General features: G+C 35.4%; 1 non-coding gene across 1 annotated transcript; it reads right to left on the bottom strand.

The window, feature by feature from the left end:
• Positions 1–18233: 18233 nt before the first annotated feature.
• On the bottom strand, positions 18234–18305 carry TRNAQ-CUG (transfer RNA glutamine (anticodon CUG)). The gene has a single exon. It is a non-coding gene; the product is annotated as a tRNA-Gln (tRNA).
• Positions 18306–18914: the final 609 nt, after the last annotated feature.

Here is an 18914-nt window from a genome sequence, read left to right as displayed (position 1 = left end):
CCGTCCATGTAAAACTAAAGTTTAGAAGGGAAAAATATGCATGATACGATTGATTGTCCTAATCTTTACCAAATAGATTCGATAGATACATTAGGTTTCACTTTTTTTTTTTTTTTGGCAAATATATATATATATATATTTTTTAAAAACGGCAAATATATATTAGAACTAACAGCGCCACGCCCACAGTTTGAGTAATTAAAAGATTATTAAGAAGAAAACAAAACGAATCAATGCGCAAATCGCTTATGCTAAGTATTAATTATTATTATTTTCAATGATGACATATCAAAATATGTGAAGAAAAAGGGAGAAAAGAATGTTGAGAAAACTTCAAACCCAAATCTCATTAATTAAATTTATAATATTAGTATATATCTGATAAAGTGATAATATATCGTTATCATCATCCTCATCGAGATCCTCTGAACTGAGGGTGCACTCATCTTTGTTTCTTAGTTTTATTCTTATTATACTCCGTAATCAACCCCATCATTTGGCAATTGACTCTACGATATATGTAACTTCTGGCAATTTGCAAGGATTAATGACTGTCTCTGAAGGGGAATTTCGTAGAATTAAGAGAAAAGAATAAGAGAGGAGAGAAATTTAGGAAGAAAGAATTGCGATCAAAACATCCAATGACTTTTATTGATCTTTTCCAGGATTTTTATAGTAAAACAAATAACAACCTAATGGCTAAGGAATGCCAGCTACTAACTAACTACTGGAAATAAAAATAACAAATTGAAGATAAGGATAACTTAAGGATTATTCCTATCTGCAACTAACTAACAAACTGATAATTGCATAATTATTAAATAAGAAAAGTAAAGACTCCTAGCTAATAAAGCTTTAAACATAATCTTGGAGATGGGCCGGTGGCTTTGTCATGCGTTTGGACCTCTCATTATCTGGGCCTGCTACACTCCCTTGCCCATCAGGAAAGAGCTTGTCCTCAAGCTCAATGATATCTGTCGCGGGTCTTGCAGTGGGATCGACGGCCCAAGTCCTTTCAGCAGCGACGGGATCAACGTGGTTTGGTGCAGCCTGGATGTGTGAAGGAGCAGGTTGATGTGGCGCTATGGCATTGGTCCGAAATCCCTTGGGAAAAAACTGATTGGCTCCAAAGGGATCAGCCTTATCACTAAGGGCGCCTGCCCCATGTGACTCCTCGGTCAATGTGCGTGACTTATCAATTGCAGCTGAGTGGGTGGATGCATTTATGTGTGGTGCAGCTGAGCGGTTGGAGTCATTAATGGTCGAGCCGTTGCCTGCTATCTCCTTACCCCTTCCAGCGTTGTCATTTAGTTGTGTCTTCTCCCCATGTAGCTCCCCTTCTTGAGTCTCTTTCTTTGCCTTTGAGTTGTGCAGAGCTTCCTCACCGTTCCAAGTTTCCATTTCTTCTTCATCTTCCCAAGTGGTAGCCTCTTGTGGTAAATGAGACCACTGTACCAGAAGTTGTTTTCTGGGTTTGCCTTGACGCCAAATTGTTCGGGTGGCCAATATTGCACTTGGTGTGTGTTCCAACTCACTCTGTTCCACCGCTAATGGAAAGGTGGGGACTGGTTTATCAGTTCGATGATGAAATGGCCGTAGCAGTGAGATGTGGAAAACCGGGTGTAACTTGGCTTCTGGTGGAAGATGTAAACGGTAAGCGACCTTGCCTATCTTTTCTGCAACTGTGTATGGACCAAAGAATTTTGGTGCTAACTTGTGTGATGATCTGTGTCGTAGGGAAAGCTGACGATATGGCTGTAGACGAAGAAGGGCTAAATCTCCTGGTTGAAAGGTAAAGTCTCGCCTCTTTTTGTCAGCGTGTGTTTTCATGGTTTGTTTTGCCTTCATTAAATGCTCACGAAGATTTTTCATGACTACCATTCTTTGGTCAAGTGTGGAGTCCACAGCTTCCAAGGATGACATGCCCAACGAGTACCGCAAGGAGCACGGAGGTGGTTTGCCATACGTTGCTTCGAATGGAGATGTGCCTATGTTGCGGTTGTATGCTGTGTTGTAGTGATATTCTGCCAAGGGTAGGTGCTTTAACCACTCCTTCTGTTTTTCACATGTATAAGCTCTGAGATATTGTTCTAACGTTCTGTTGACCCTCTCTGTTTGACCATCTGTTTGTGAGTGGTATGCAGAACTGTAGCGGAGTTGTGTTCCCTGGAGTTGAAACAGAGATTTCCAGAAAGCACTGACAAAGATTGGGTCACGGTCACTGATAATGGATTTGGGTGGTCCATGCAACTTGCCGACATTATCCCAGAAAGCTTGTGCGACTTTGGTGGCTGTGTAGGAGCTTGGCAGTGGAATAAAATGAGCACCTTTTGTCAATCGATCGACCACAACGAGAATAACAGAGTATCCTTGGACTGGTGGCAAATGGGTGATGAAGTCCATTGTTAGCTCAGACCAGATTTCCTTTGGCGTTTCAAGTGGTTGTAGCAGACCATACGGTGAGTGATTTATGGGCTTTACTATTTGGCATATGTCGCAAAATTTCACAAACTCCTGAACATCTCTCCGTACTGTTTTCCAGGTATAAAACGTGCACACGCAGGATAAGGTGCGACGGACTCCAGCATGTCCTCCTATGGGTGAAGAGTGGAATTCTTGCAGCAAACTGGGGATCAAGGAAGATTTTTCGGGAATAAATATGCGGACTCTATGCAACAGTAGACCATTTTGAATATCCCAGTTCCCCTTTTTTACTTTGGATGACTGTATCTCCCCTATTATTTTTGTAGCATAGGTATCGTTGTGTAGCTCCTTCTGTAATACGGAAACATAGTGAGTTTGTGGTGTGGAGAGTGATGTGAGGTGCGCAGATGGGGACCCAATATCCCCTGGTAGCTGTCTGGATAGACCATCCGCAACTGCATTAGTAATGCCTGATTTAAAAGTGATCGTAAAATTATACCCCAGTAACTTTGCCAGAAATTGTTGTTGTTCTGGTGTCTGTATCACTTGATTCATCAGGTGGTGCAAGCTCTTATGGTCCGTTCGTATGACGAAACTGGATCCTAAGAGGTATTGACGCCGTTTGCTTACTGCCGACGTAATAGCATACATCTCCCTTATATAAGTTGATTGAGTTTGCATGCGTGGGGAGAGTTTCTTACTAAAATACGCTACTGCCTTTCCATCTTGGAGCAATACGGCTCCTATACCTGTTCCTGATGCATCTGCTTTGATTATAAATTGCTTTCTAAAGTCAGGCAAAGTGAGAATCGGTGCTTCAGTAAGGCACTTTTTTAATTCCAGAAAGGCCTTGTTAGCTTCTTATGTCCAATAAAATTTGCCCTTTGTGAGGAGATCAGTGATTGTAGAAGCTATTTTTGCATACCCTTTAATAAATTTTCGATAGTATCCTGAAAGCCCTAGGAATGCTCGAACCAGAGTGACCGCAGTGGGAGTAGGCCATGCTGAAACGACGATGACTTTATCTTGGTCAGGTGCGACACCTGCACTAAAGACAATGTGTCCCAAGAACTGAATAGAGGATGTCGCAAATGAACATTTTGAAAGTTTCGCATACAATTGGTGTTTCCTCAATATATCCAGGACTTGACGTAAATGATTGACGTGTGTTTGTAATGTTGGGCTGAACACTAAGATGTCATCAAAGAATATGACCACAAAACGTCGGAGGAGTGGTGCAAAAACATCATTCATTGTTGCCTGAAAAGTGGAAGGAGCATTTGACAGCCCAAATGGAAGAACCATAAATTCAAAGTGGTTGTGGTGTGTTCTGAATGCTGTCTTATGAATATCCTCGGAGTGCATGCGAATTTGGTGGTAACCAGATCAGAGATCAAGTTTGGAGAAAATTGTTGCCCCGTGAAGTTCGTCCAACAATTCATCTACAGTTGGTATAGGAAATTGATCTCTGACAGTGATTGCATTTAAGGCCCTGTAATCCACACAAAATCGTCAAGTACCGTCTTTCTTTTTCACCAGTAGGACATGAGAACTGAATGAGGATTGGCTAGGGCGAATGATTCCTGCTGATAGCATTTCCTGACATAATTTTTCAATTTCGCTCTTTTGGAAATGTGGGTAGTGGTAGGGTCTAACTTGGATAGGTTTTGTGTTAGGGAGTAAATTGATGTGGTGGTTATATGGACGGTGTGGTGGTAAGGTGTTGGGAATGGTAAACACACCATTGTAGGTGGAGAGTAATTTTTGGATGTCAGGTACAATATGGTGGGGTTTCGTGTCATGTGTTTGTGGGGTATTGGGTGGGGCAGAGTGAGGACGGTTGAAACACATGAGGCATGAAGTGTATGCATCCGTGACCATAAGTTTATTCAACTTTGCAGATGATATAAGGATTGGGTTGTCAGGACGGTGTCCCTGAAGTTGAATGTTGTTGCCCTGGTGGTCAAAGGTCATGAGTAATTGGCTATAATCAGTAAGAATTGGTCCTAAGGTGCTGAGCCATTGAACGCCTAGGACAATATCTGCACCCTTTAGCTCCAAAGCGTATAACTCCACCGAAAATGAATGAGACTGCATCACTAGAGGTACCTCCTTGCAATATGCCAGACATTGAAGTCCCTCACCATTGCCTACCTGCACAATAAATGGCTCTAAAGTCTGCAAAACCAATCCCAAATAAGTAGCCATTTTATGCGTGATAAAATTATGAGTGCTGCCTCCGTCGATTAAAACCTGAACTTGTTTGCCAAATATCGTTCCTGTTAAACGAAAGGATCGTGGAGAATAATGGCCAAATAAGGCGTTCAAACTGATCTCAGAAAAGGAATTAGGAATCTTATCTGTAATTGGAGATTCTGTTTGTTCTTCAGAGTCAGACGGGGGTGGATCATCTTCTATGCCATCAAAATAGAGCAAGGTGGCTTTCCCTTTGCATTTGTGGCCAAACACGTATTTTTCATCACAACTGTAGCAAAGCCCTTTTTCCCTTTTACGTTGCATTTCTTCTGGTGAAAGTCGTTTAATAGGAAGTGAGGATGTTGTGGATGGATATTTGGTGGTGTTTGATTGATTGGCTGATGTATTTGGTGTGAACGGTGGATGTGGTGTCCACTGTCGTTGGGCTTTGTACCCTGTATTTGAGTCTGTGTGCTGGTCCTCATATATTTTTTCCAGTGAGAATGCAGCATGGATATCTTGAGGGCGTTGAATTAGTACTTGGTTCCTAATGTTCGGTTTGAGACCGGCTACAAATAGTGCTCTTTTGAGTGTAGGAGAAAGGCCTGGTACTCTGCTAGCTATGACTTCAAAACTAGCTTGGAACTCACTAACCGTGGTTTGTTGTCGAAGGTTGGCAAGGCATACTGCCGGATCTTCAAACTTCGATGGTCCAAAACGCCTTTGCGCCGCCACCACGAACGCTGGCCAATTGGGAATAAACCCATCATTAAAAAGTCCTTGGAACCAAGAATTCGCTGGTTTGTCAAGGTTGAAAGATGCAATTAACACACGTTCTGCCTCTGGTATCTGATAGAATTCAAAATATCTATTGGCCTGAAAAATCCAATCAGTGGGATCGCCGTCTGCAAACCTCGGAAAAGTGATTTTCGTTGGTTGTGTGCGATTAATGCCTGTGTTATTTGGCTAAGATTTGTAGGGACCTGAGCCGAGAACTCCAGATCTGTTGGACTGATTTTCGAGAATTCGATTGATGTCCTGCCGGAGTATCGCAAAATGTTGATTCTGCTGTGTTTGCGATTGCAACAATTGTGCTTGCGAGTCCTGTAATGCTAATTGTTGTTGTTCACGTACGAGTTCTGCTGTCTCGAGTTGTTTTTCCAGCATTTCTATGTGCTGAGTCATTTCGCGCATGCGTGTGTACTCCGCCAGGTGGGAGGGAGATCAGATGAAAGCACCAATGAAGGGGAATTTCTTAGAATTAAGAGAAAAGAATAAGAGAGGAGAGAAATTGAGGAAGAAAGAATTGCGATCAAAACATCCAATGACTTTTATTGATCTTTTCCAGGATTTTTATAGTAAAACAAATAACAACCTAATGGCTAAGGAATGCCAGCTACTAACTAACTACTGGAAATAAAAATAACAAATTGAAGATAAGGATAACTTAAGGATTATTCCTATCTGCAACTAACTAACAAACTGATAATTGCATAATTATTAAATAAGAAAAGTAAAGACTCTTAGCTAATAAAGCTTTAAACATAATCTTGGAGATGGGCTAGTGGCTTTGTCATGCGTTTGGGCCTCTCATTATCTGGGCCTGCTACAGTCTCCACACACTAACATGAGACTTTTCAGCATGTTTTGTCCTCACTCGCAAATTTTCAGGGAAAATTTTTCAAGAGGTCACCCAACCCAGAATTGCCTCAAGTCAAGCACGTTTAACTATGGAGTTCTTTCGCACCGGGCTACCGAAAAGTAGATGCATCTTGTTAGTATAACTAGTACCAATTAATTTTTATAAGCTATTTTCATCTGTACCGTCTCATACCAGCACAGTCTCTGAAATTTCTTTCTTTCGGGTGTTGATTCAATTCATTCATGTACCCGTCACTCGAAGCCTACCAGAAGCCGTTTTTTGTCCATGTTCTTTCGCACCAATGATTACTCCCCGCCCTAAGCGCCCGGGATGTTACAATGTAAGAAGAACGCATTACAATAGACAAACCTGGTCAACATGAGCGAAGGGACCATGTCATATATATATATATATTTTATTTTTTTTATTTTTTTTCTGATTCATTTCCGTTTTTTATATCTCCAAGATAAGCATTGATGAAAAGAAATTTATCTTTGTTAAATTAAGCATCCCCGCATTTAATAGAGATTATGTTATCATACTGATTTTGATTTGATATTTAAAAGTAAATTGTCAGAAATATGCATTTTTATGCAATTTAATATTTGGACTTATTGAAAGTTTACTTTATATATAAATTAATATCTATTTTTTAGAGTGATTTAATCTCTTAGTTTACTTTTTGACTGATTTAATTACTTAATTAGTAATAACTATATATTCATCATAATTTTTTACGAATAACTTTAGCGTTTAAATAAGGGAGATGTTATACTTATTATCTCTTACTATTAAATCTTAACCGTTAATTTCTGTTAATCTAACTGTTGTAATTTATTTGGTCATACTTATTAATTAATTATTAATTTCTAATAAATTATAATCATTAGATTAGTAAAAATCAACGATTAAGATTTGGTAATAAGAGGTAGTAAGAAAAATAGGTAATAAATATAACTTTTTCCTTTAAAAATTTTGTAGTATGATATCACTCACAAAACTTAAATTTAAATGATATTAAATATTTGAATTTTTCACACAAAAAAGAAAAGAAAAGAAAATCAATGATTATGTTTGATGCGATCTGTTATGGATATATATCATATCCTAAGTACCTACTTAAGAGATCATCAAAGGATAGATTTTCTATTATTCGAACAATATCAAACAACAAAGATACTCACGATGGAATCCTTATCTCAACAGCAAGGAAGTTGAATCCTACTGCAACTGGAAGATCTTGACAAACCCTAGAGGTAACCCTTATAAATAAAATGCTAAAGATCTCAGTTACACACTTTTAACCTATTTACAATTACTGACAACACTGTGCACACACCCACGTCTTGGCTATAAGCCTATTGCTTGTGCGCAGTGATTGGGATATTGGCTCTAAGCCAAATACATACCTAATTCTACGGTATCTCTGAGCGCATATCATACGGTTAGCAATATGGTCTTTCCCGGACCGAACACGATCTTTTTGGACTTATTTATCAAACACGATTATTGTTAATGATTATATCTTAATAATTACTAAAGGATCTAAATATTTATTAAATAACATAAAATATTTAAATTTATCTGCCAAAAATAAAAATAAAAATCAATTATTAAATTGGTAATAATGATAATAAATCTATATTTTTAAATTTGCAATGATTCTAAAAATTACATCTATGAATTATTTATGATATTAATTATTATTTGATTAAATTAATCTAATGTTAAATTTTAAAATAATAATAGTTACATTATTTATGATCTTAATTATTGGCTTTAATGTTTCTACAGTGAATGTAGATAAGTTATCTACATTCGCTCCCAAAACGATATTGTTTTGAGTTAAAAATTAAAAAATTATAATGAAAATGCATGACTATTTTACAAAATTACCTTAATTTCTGCCTCAAAACGATGTCGTTTGAATTCAATATAAATAAGTTATCTTTATCGATCGTAAAAAAAGTGAATCCTAATTATTATATAATAATGATTATTTATGACGATAATCAATATTTATATTGAGTGATGAGATAACTATGTTAGAGGTAGTAAAACTTGGCATGAGGGCGGGTGGGGCTTTTTGACCCTTTTGCCCCTCATTAATTAATTAATAACCAATTTGCCCCTGATCCAGAACTATCCACCAACCTGCCCCCTTTTAGTCGACTACCTTGCTTTTTTAGTCGAGCAAATGGTCAAACTTCAGAAAGTGGACTACCGCATATTTAGTCGACTAGAAAAGCATCTTAATTGACTACATTTTTGGGATATGTAGTCGACTAAGTAACGATATTTAGTCGACTAAATGTCGACTGAAACCCTATATTTTCCATGTTTTCGGTCTCATTTCGATTGTTGTTGTTGTGTAAACCTAAATACCTCCCTTTGTTCATGTGTAATTCTCTCAATCCGATTGTATTTCGTCCCACCATCTCTACAGACCTAATATTGTGAAATCATTGTCATTGCCCAATTCCAAACCCCAAAATCCGAACCCAAACCCCCAATTTCAGAACCCAAGTCCCAATTTCGTGAGGAAGATGAGCACAAGTCCAAACATGTATGTGACAATGATCTACTATGATGGAAAGCATTATGAAGGCCCCAATGGTGTTCAATTTGAAGGAAAAACGAAAATGTTGAAAATCAAACGGGGCACTACATACAATGAGTTAAAGGAGAGAATTCAGCAAAAATTGGGTCTGCAAGGCAGCCAATGCGTTCAACGGATGATTGCCAGGGTAGAGACAACAGTTGGTAAGGATGCTATTTACTACATTGGTAACGATATATGTGATGATGAAGATGTCGAATGTGTCATAGATGCAATTGGTGACCGAAAATTTCAAAATTTTATTGATATATATGTTGAATTAGATTGTGGTCAATCTTCATCTGCACCCATGCATACAAGAAGTGAACCGTATTTTGGTCACGAAGAAAGAGTAGTCGATTTATCTGCACCTGCACATGTCATAAGTCAGATAACACTGCGGGAAATAGATGAGGATGAACAGGATGCCGATATGGACAACGATGAGGACGGTGAACCTGAGAGTGTTATTCCGCTAGGTGACATGTCAGATACTGACGTAGAGGGTGATTTCGACGCTGACACAAGCTCACCATCCCCGGGTTCGCAGGTTACGAGACCACTTTGTGTTGACCCTGTTAGCAGTGGTAAGATTTTTTTTTTAAAGATTTAATTTAGCAATTATTTTTTTTGTTATGAATGGTATTGACGGTGGCATTATAATGCATCCGTAGGTTCTGAGGTCGAGCCATTTTGGAATGAAAGCTCACATTATTCCTTCATTAATTGGGTCCACCCTAATGATGAGACGGAGATATTGTATGGTGACGATGATGATCACGGTGGCTGGCAATTAGGGGATCCTTTATATTTGTATCAGGAGTTTTGTAGCAAATCTGAAATGCAACATGCAGTCAAATTATATTGTATGAAGGCTCACCGTACTGCCGTTGTGGCAAAAAGTGATGACCAAAGATTTTGGAGCACATAACGGCTGGTTCAAATGGTCACGTACGAATGAAGCGTGGACGGCAGGGTCGTCCTCAAACAGATACCCATACGGGAGGTCAACAGTATCAGGCTCTTCGTCTTGTCGCCTTGACGAAGAATGCCGCTCTTGCCTATGCTTGGTGCGTCTCTCAAGTGACTCATTGCCCTCATCGCTTGGTCTTCTGCGGCTCGTCATTTGTTTAGGGTACCTACAATGAAACATGTCAGCATTTAACTATATGAAACATGTCATGATGGTAATAAAAACTTGCAACATAAGGGTTGTAAACCAAAAGCAAACTTTTGCCACATACAAACTTTTCAAACAAAAAAATTCACACAATGCAAAAAAATAAACCTTAGTATATTAGGGTTACAAAACCTACAACAAACGCTTTGATTAGAGTTCACAAATTCGGACAGCAAACAAATAAAAAAAATTCCTAAACCTAAAACACAATGCAAGTTAAGAAACCTTACCTATCCTTCAGATTTAACGATTTGGACCGTATTTGGGGGCAATCCACATGCCTGAGGGAAGGGTTTGGGGCGTTCTTCAGCTGCTCCTGCGGATTTGGGGTTTGGGTCGCCTCCTTAGTCGATTAGGTTTGCTACTCCCCCTCTGCCGAATGAGGGGTTTTTAAAAAACAAATCAGTCGACATTTAGTCGACTAAATATCGTTACTTAGTCGACTACATATCCCAAAAATGTAGTCGATTAAGATGCTTTTCTAGTCGACTAAATATGCGGTAGTCCACTTTCTGAAGTTTGACCATTTGCTCGACTAAAAAAGCAAGGTAGTCGACTAAAAGGGGGCAGGTTGGTGGATAGTTCTGGATCAGGGGCAAATTAATTATTAATTAATTAATGAGGGGCAAAAGGGTCAAAAAGACGGGCGGGTGGCGTAATCTCGTCAAACGCAAACCGCATATGCTGCTCATTTTATGTCTCGCATCCACGATGAGAGACTAATGTCTCACCCATGTTACCGTGGTTGTATTAATGGTCGTTTAGATGAAGCTTTTTAAAGAAAAACTTTTTATAATGATAAAAGCAAAACCCATTTTCATAATCTCAATATTTTAAAAGAATTAATTTTCGATTATCGATCGAAAATATCTTGAGAAAATTAAAAAATAAAATAACTAAATATATTATTTTTTTAAAACTGACTTTTCTTTAAAAAGCTAAAATTATTTTACAATTGGATGTAGTAATTGAAAAACACTTTTTACTAAAAGAATTGTTTGTATACCAAAATTAAAATCATTTTTTATATGTAAAATTATTGAAAAAGGCATGTAAAAGCAAATCATGGAAGCAATATTTGACATTAGGACAATAATAATTATCATTATTATCGTGGAAGTAAGATTTAGAAATGATAGACAATAATTTACAAGGGTAACTCAATTGGTAATTGAATGCTCAAGAATTTGCTTTAGTCGGATTCAAATCTTGTTCAAACAATTTCTTGAAATTCTTTGAGAGTCATATTAAAATCGTTTCTCCCTCAAAAATAGGATTAATCTTACCATTTTTCTAGTGATAGTGATCTAATACTCTGTGTGTTTCAATAAGGAACTAATCTTAAGAGCTATACTTTGAAAACAAAGTGGTTGAAAGAGATTGTGAGAGAATACTTCTAGATTATTTACCTAAATAAAATAACGATAGTCGTGATAGTGGTAAAGATGACCATGGTGATGGCACCGGTAGCTATTATGATATAGTTGATTAAAATTGGGGTTGGGTTGGAAAACATTCGAATTTTCGGGGAGAAAAAAATACTGAATTCAAATTCTTGATTAGAGTGAGAAGTTCTTAAAAAATTAAAATTAAAAGGAAAAAAAAAACCATACAAAACTGGCTTGGGTTGGATTTGGGACATATGAGTGATAGATTTCAAAAGTATACTAAAGCAACATTTTTTAAGCAAATTTACAGTACAAAAAGGTAACATATTTTGTTAAGAGTAAATATCTTTTTTGATCCCTAACAAAAAATACGGTCTCCATTTTAGTTCCTTACAAAAATAAATTAGTCAATTAGTCCCTGACAAATTCAAAGTGGACCTATTTAGTTGAAATCGTAGTCCCTCATAAATTCAAAAAAGACTCATATTAGTCCCTCAAAAGGATAAAATGGGTCCACTTTGAATTTGTTAAGGACTAACTGACTAATTTATTTTTGTAAGGGACTAAAGTGGGCACCGTGTTTTTTGTTAGGGACCAAAAAGGGGTGTTTACTTTTTTGTTAAACAAAGACGCCAGGTCACATGAATAGTTTTCTTATAACATATTAAATATGAGAAAAAGTGTTTGTCATTTTAATGACAGAAAGTTATGTCATTTTAAGAGAGATACAAACACAGAAAATTTGAATTTTAAATTAAGAAAAACCATCCACTTTCTCTCTCCCATGATTTTCGTTTTTCTGTGTCTATCTCTCTCCTAAAATGACATAACTTATGTCATTTAAAATGACAAACACCAAACCCTTAAATATGTGTTTGGGTTTATTTTTAAAAAAAAAATCATTTCCATTTAACTTTATAAGGTAGTTTTTGAAAAAAAAGAAAAAAAATTCTCTAAAATTAATTTTTCCAAACATTCACGATAATTGAATGGGTATTTCTTAACCCACATTAAGAGGTATAATTAAGCATGCTCGCAACTCTATATTCATAAATCAGTCCCTCTATTTATTTAAGATCAACATCAACATTATTATCACATTTATTCCAAATTAGTTAAGGTTAGTGACAGATAAATCCAAATAAAAAGTACAAAAAATTAAGAAAAAAAAGGATAAAAATAAAATAAAAAGAACTATAAATAAAATTAGAAATGAAAACATAACCATAAATAATTTCGGAAAAAATAAAATAGAATAAAATAAAAATAAAGATACATAAAATGAAAAAAAATAAGAAAGTTAATAGGGGAAACTATATTAATGAAAAAAAAAAGTATTGTTGCAAAGTCTTTATTCTGTGTATAGTCATATCGAAAAGACTATACAATTTCAAAGTCACAGCGCATACAGTATATATATCTTTCTACATATTGACCAATGACCATATTCTTGCTGGCTGATGAACATGAAGGGAAATTGCATTTTGGTATATATTCGTTTCCCTCTAAAATATGTAATGAAAAGCTAACTATTTTCAAGAATCTCGTCATCACAAAATAGAAAGGTTGAGTTTTGTGGCGAACCTTGTGCGTTATGACTTGAACTCGGGGAACCATACGTAAATGCCGATAGGGATGGAAGAAGTAATCAAGTTGATTGTTGAAAAATGACTTGGATTCCAACTTTATTAAGTTGAATACAAGGGATGAATATCACCTTTAAATTATTCTTTTTGTAATAAATTTCTTACTCTACCCTTCTAATTCACTTTCTGAAAGTAGTTTCTCAATCTTAATTATATATAGTCAGAAAAAATAATAATTATAACATGCGAATACATGCATATATATATAAGCTTATTCTGTCTGATCTGATAACATTTAGAACAATCTCATGTGACACAATCTTGATTTTTAACACCATACTCAGTTAAGTTATAAAAGTATCAAACCTACCAGAAAAAAGTTTCCACAACAAAGCATTTGCCGCGCGTAACTTCAACTTAACATTTATTAGTCAATAGATATGTCCATCTGTTGAGATATATAGTCCCACATTGATTGTATGAGCAATCTTTGAGCCAGCTTTTGGAGTGGTGTAACCCAAAGTTCTTTACATGATATCAGAGCTTCGTTGCCCTCCACTTTCTCTTGTAGAATTTCTTAGCACAGGTAGGCTGAGCCTGTTGCATCATCCACTCTTCAAGTCCAATGGGCTCTCGTGTGAGGGGGCGTGTTGAGATATTTAGTCCCACGTTGATTGTATGAGCAACAACTAATGTGGAGTTTATAAGGCCTTAGGCACTCCCACCCTTTGAGCTAGCTTTTGGGTGGTGTAACCCAAGGTTCTTTACACCACCTGTTCAACAGTAAATTCATTTTTTTCATATATTGTTGTTATTTTATATTGTTTATTGGGGTTAGGTTATTACTCTATAGTATAGTTTGTAAGAGTTGGTAAACAAAAAATTTGTAAATATAAATGTGGGTTTTTTGTTTTTATTGATTCAGATCCACCAAGCAATACTTCGATCATTGTTGTTGAGATATATAGTCTCACATTGGTTGTATGAGCAACTAATGTGTGGTTTATAAGACCTTGGGCACTCCTACCCTTCGAGCTAGTTTTTGGAGTGATGTATCCCAAGGTTCTTTATAAGGTCACAAGTTCGATCCTCACCGCCCCCACTTCAAAGTGGAATTAAAATAAAAAGCACAAAAAGGTAAACCAACGTGGGATTATATATCTCAATAATTGTAAAATGCAATCAGTGTTCAGCTCTATGTGCTTATACAGCTCCACTCATAATTTAATATTTCAAGGAAAATGCAGCACGATTAGAGAGCAGATTTCCACCTCTTGTATGCGGAAATTGCTGTATGGCCATTTAACTTGATCCAGAAGGATACACCTCTTCATATGGCAATTATACACTAAACATATAAGTGTTCACTTTGTCAAGAGTCAGAGTCAGAGTACATTTAGATTTAGGGATAAGCATCAGCTTCTTTTCCATTCCTAATTTGCAAAATGTTTCACAGGTTTAACGTTATAAACCAATAACTGGAGTAATGTTAAGATAAGACGCACTTTCTAATGAGAGATTGGGTTAAGATCACACAGGAATGATATATCTGGAGTCAAATCATTGTCAAATCAATAAGAATTTGTTACTGGTTAAGGGCCAAGCAGAAGAGGGGTAGTGCTGCATGCATGAGGGAATTAACAAGAGAGTGGGGATCGAGGAATAAACTCTTGTACAATTTACATGACCAATGCAAGAGACATGTAATTCACTAGTAACCTTTATATCTTTTTGTTACAGTAAATTTTTTCTTCCTCAACTAGGATTTAGAGCACATGCAAGTTTTTCACCCAACTATTTATATCGGAAAAGCATTAAAACTACATCAAATGAGTGCTGATTTCAGTTGTTTGTTTTTTAATCAAAAGAATCCTTCGCTCAGGCTAGTTACTCCAAAGGTGGAACTTTGCCTAAAAGTTTTTTAGTACATATACAATTCTGGCACACACACACACACACACAAAAAGGTGTGCATGCATGCGCAATACATAAAGCAAAAAATTGAACTTAGGTGTAAACAGCGAACAGTCAACTGATATGGTGGATAGTTCTGGACTTATTATAAACAGCAGTTTTTATTTATTTTTTATTATTCTTCACACCTTTTGTTATGTCTAAAATTTCAAAAGTTTAAACAATAAATTCCAATAATTTAATATGATCGAGGACGGGATACATCCTATCATATTGGAGGATCATCAAGAAAATTAAAAAAATTAAAGAATACCTTATTTGGCTATCTAACTTATTCGACACGTGAGAAAGTTATTTCTTGATGGGAAAAAGAAAACTATCTAACTGATTTGATATACTAATTAAGGATCATAATTCTTTTCCAGATTCCTTATCATTTGATCCACCAGGCTCCTATTATATCATATTGAGCCAATGTAGGTATCCATTTATTTAACTCATACTTATTGTAAAAATTTAATTGTATTCCTTAATAAATCATAAAATTTAATTGTATTCCTTAATAAATCACATAATTTATCCAATAATTAAATAATATAATATAATTGATAATTAAATATATAGTCCATTATAGCATGGACCCAACCTTCTTCAGTGGCCTCGTTTCTCTCGTTTGTGGTGGAGAAACCTATTCATTTTGGTTTTATAAGGTACCTATTGGCTTCTTGATCCATCTAAACCAAAAGGAACATTCCAATAAAAATAAAAACCCATTCAGGTTTTAACTATTCTCAACCCTGTGATCCCCACAATCTATATATTAAGTTTCGGGTACTTATTTTTAATTGAACTAACTTTAGTTCATAGAAGGAGCTCATGATCATTTCAAAGAATTAGGCAATCAAATAAGATAACTTCATTATCTGCCAAAAAATAATAATAATAAGATAACTTTATTGAACAGAGACAGTTTTTTTTTTTTTTCCTTGTTCATCTATGGTTGGAAATGAGTAAAGTGTTGCAAGTTACTTAAGTTCGATTTGTTAATAACTTAATAGTTCAAAATTAGAGTAAATTGAGCTAAATATTTGACTTATTTACCAAACTCAAACAATTCGCCAGTTAAGAATGAATTAAGTTTGACTTAAGATAATAAACTTATATATTTTCTTAACAAACTAAACTTATTTTCGTCAAATGAAATTTAAATTTAACTGAAGCTTACTTCACTTCTAATTAAATTTTTACTCTGAAACAAGCGAGTATAAGAATTTGTGGATACAACTTAGTTAATTAGTTAATTTGTGGATAAAGTAAAGCTAGCTCAATGTAGCATGTGGTGTAAACGGCAAAATAAAATTAATCAACGTCTTCTTTGCTATCATGAGTGGGTACCTAACCACTAATAAGATCACACATTTTAAAAGTAACGTTAGTGTCTCTTTTTAATTGGTTGTCTGACCAATCAAAAAGACACATTAGCAATTTAGAACATATGTGGGACAAACTGTGCACGAGGATTTGCATTGACCCGATAGTGGAAAATCAGATAAGCCTCGCTTTCACACCAACTATTCTTACATCTATAAATCTATATACATGTATTTAATTACACATAAGAATAAAGCTGCCATTAAAGCACAACATTTACGACCCCCTTTCATCAACTTGAAGATCAACAAAGAAGGGTCTACTAAGGTGCTTGTAGCCAACTGTGTTACACTTGTGAACATAGGCTCCATTTGACCTCAAAAGGACCCTGCTTAAATTATTTTTTCTATTAAACTCGCAAAAGCAATAATGTTAATTTGCATAGTTGTGACTCTAAGAATTGTATAAAAACATTATTCAACGAAGAACTAGAAACAAGAAACTATAGTAAATGGGGAGGTAGATCATCTCAAAAATGAACACTATATCATCTGTATATGCTGACTCAAGAAATTCTAGAAACAAATAGTGAAAAAAACGATTTTCTGAAGACTGAGAACTTTGCAGAGAACCAAACACTTCAAGTTTTTTTTTTTTTGGAGAGTCTCTTCATGATTAAGGCTTTAAATTTCTCCCCAAAATGGTACTAGAGAGAATCGGACACATCATTTCATCTTCAACTGCTCAACTCTCATGCGTCAACTGAACTATCATTATTTGGTCACTACAAGCTTGTTATACCTGTCTGCAACGTTATTATACTAGACTAGTACTAACATACATAAAACTCTATTTTCCACCCTATATAGGAAAGCTAATGGAATTATTGCAATCCTTCTATGACTACTAGGTGTCATTAGTGATATCTAATGGATAAGCCTAATAGTCAATTTCTGCTGGCTCTTTTGGTATTAAATTACGGTCCTATAGTGCAATTGTTAAATTACTATATGCCCTCTACTTCCTGGAGGGAAGGTATGAAATTGAAGTGTAATGGCTTAAATATGTTTAGAGTCCTTTTAAACATTTCAGTCACTCGTTTTTAAAACTTTATAAATGAATATATAGGTGTAGTCCTATGATATTGTTGAAGAACGAACTCGAGATGCAATTGGGGCATTGTATTGCATGGGAGTGCTGATGCATTCTTTGCCTTTGTGGCAAAATGATGAGAATGCAAGTAGAGACTTTTCGCAATGATATTTTGTCATAGTTGAATGGTTAATCATGTCAAAAAAGTTCAATAGCACGACATTAAGGCTGTCTAAAAATGGTTAAATAGTCTTATTGTTAATTTAATGATTATGGGGTGTAATAAAATGTGCATTTTATAAAATTTCTGGTTTATACTTTATACGAAGTTTATTCATGGAAAATTTGATGCTGGAAACGACATGAGATACTTTCTGTACGAAGTTGGCGTGCATATATTTTAAGATGGAGAACAAAAGTGGCATGTTGTGTGCTCATGTTCCTACGATATGGACAAGGGATATGTTCTGTGCTTTACTGTCCTATGGAATAGCAGAAAGAATCAGAAGTTCTCATAATAGTAATGTTAGTTATGCACAAATATTTTCTCACACAACTCATCATCAGCCATTTACTTTCTTTCTCTCTCTCTCTCTCTCTAGATCTTCTTCCTTTTTCTTATTCACAATCCATGGTCCCTTTTGTTATGTGACATATGTGACTTGCACAGCTACACTTTATATGCAAGTATCCTTTCCGTTCTCATTATTCGGTGTTTCATGTTCTTAGGTTCTCAGCCACGAGGCCTCGTGGTTGTCATGAGATGCAGTCTATAATTTTCTTTTGAAGAACCGAATGCCGTGTGGAGAAACAAAAAGACATTAGCTGTAACATTACAAAAAGGTCCCACCGAGATTTGAACTCGGGTTACTGGATTCAGAGTCCAATGTCCTGACCACTAGACCATGGGACCCTGCTGGTCATTTTATGGACAATATTTTTATAGTTAATATTTTTTAGTGAATATTGCATTTTATATAATAACTATCACTCTTTCATAAATTAAAATAAATGAAAGCGTAAATTTACAATATTCAAAATTATCATAAATTAAAAAAATAACTACTTGTTATAACATAAATGAAAGCGTAAATTTACAATGACTATATTATAAAGGAATGTATGTGAATATATGGATATATAAATGTAAATAATATCATACAACAAAATTATGTAAGTAATATTTCTCTAAACAAAATGGGGTGAACAATATACCAAAAAGTGACCCTCTTATTACAAAATTTAGATTAATAGAAACATTATCAGTTTTGTAAGGAAACAAAAAATCATCATAATGTTTTATTAATTAAATTTAAATGCATTTTCAGGCTAGTAAAACTTTATACTTACATTTAATGATGTGTTACCACAATAAAATGTAAACAAAAATCAATTTAATATTTATTATTGTGTACCAAAATCAAACTTATGATCTTTACTGTGTTTATTATAATATTTATTATTCATATTTAACGAGACAAAAGCCCAATACAAAATTAAAATAACAAGTTTATCCTCCCAT

The sequence above is a fragment of the Gastrolobium bilobum genome, unplaced genomic scaffold (genome assembly GCF_033153095.1).
Source record: "Gastrolobium bilobum isolate Gb01-03AN ecotype WA unplaced genomic scaffold, APGP_CSIRO_Gbil_v1 utg13468, whole genome shotgun sequence".
Classification (NCBI taxonomy): Eukaryota; Viridiplantae; Streptophyta; class Magnoliopsida; order Fabales; family Fabaceae; genus Gastrolobium; species Gastrolobium bilobum.
Note: the sequence above shows the minus strand (reverse complement) of the source record. Positions and strands in the feature narration are given on the sequence as shown.